A 1,143-nucleotide genomic window follows, 5' to 3' on the forward strand; every position below is an offset into this window, starting at 1 on the left:
TGCATGGATTTGTCCAGGGCATGTTCAGCCCGTCTCGCCCTGTCCTGATTGGGGCTGATAGGGGCTGGCTGGCTGGGGAGGGACCGCAGGAGGTTGGCTGGCCAGGGAGGGACTGCAGGAGGGCTCCAGGGCGTGTCTGGCCCATCTCACCCAGTCCCAATTGGCCAGACACCAGCAGCAAGCTAGCCTACTGGTTGGGGCGTCTGCCCCCTAGCGGTCAGTGTGCGTCATAGCAACTGGTTGAACGAATGGTTGAACAAATGGTCAGACACTTAGTATATTAGTCTTTTATTATAAGGATAAGGATAGTTGGTATATAATATTATATTTTTTATATTAATCTCAGATGTGCAATATAATGATTTGATACTTTTATACCTTACAATGTGATCACTCCATCACTCCACAAATTTTACTAATCATCTGCACTGTGCAAGCATCACTATATTTTAAGCTATATTCCCCATTCACCTTTCACCATTTTTGCTTGTTTGTTTTGTCTTCTTTTAAAAAGGAAAAGATCTCTTCCTCCCTACATTTTAAAAGTTCCATATATACAGAAATTGAAGAGAATTTTCTTGCCATTTTTATCTTTAGGATTTGTCTAATTTTGAGAAAGAGAGGGTAATCTGAAAATAATTGGGTTGGTAAGTTCTAGATATCAAATTATATTAAGTGATTGATAAAGCACCAAAAAATAGACACTTGAAGTTGTTGCATTGTGTTGTCCTTGGCTTAGGTAATCTGAGTTCCATTACTATCTTCTTAGCTCTGATAGGCTGCAGTGTAGCTTGATTCTCTCTGGGTAACACTATGAATAGTCTTCAGAAAGAGTTCAATCAATCAATGTTTCAACCAACTGAGCCATCTGGCTAAGGTTACATATGCATATTTAAATAGCATAGCATCATGCTCTCCAGTTCCATCCACGCTGTTGCAAATGGTAAGATTTCCTTCCTTTTACCGCAGCATAGTATTCCATTGTGTAGATGTACCACAGCTTTCTAATCCATTCATCTGCTGATGGGCACTTAGGCTGTTTCCAGATCTTCGCTCTGGTAAATTGTGCTGCTATGAACATAGAGATGCATATATCCTTTCTGATTGGTACTTCTGGTTTCTTGGGTTATATTCATAGAAGTG

This window comes from Myotis davidii, unplaced genomic scaffold (assembly GCF_000327345.1).
Source record: "Myotis davidii unplaced genomic scaffold, ASM32734v1 scaffold484, whole genome shotgun sequence".
NCBI lineage: Eukaryota > Metazoa > Chordata > Mammalia > Chiroptera > Vespertilionidae > Myotis > Myotis davidii.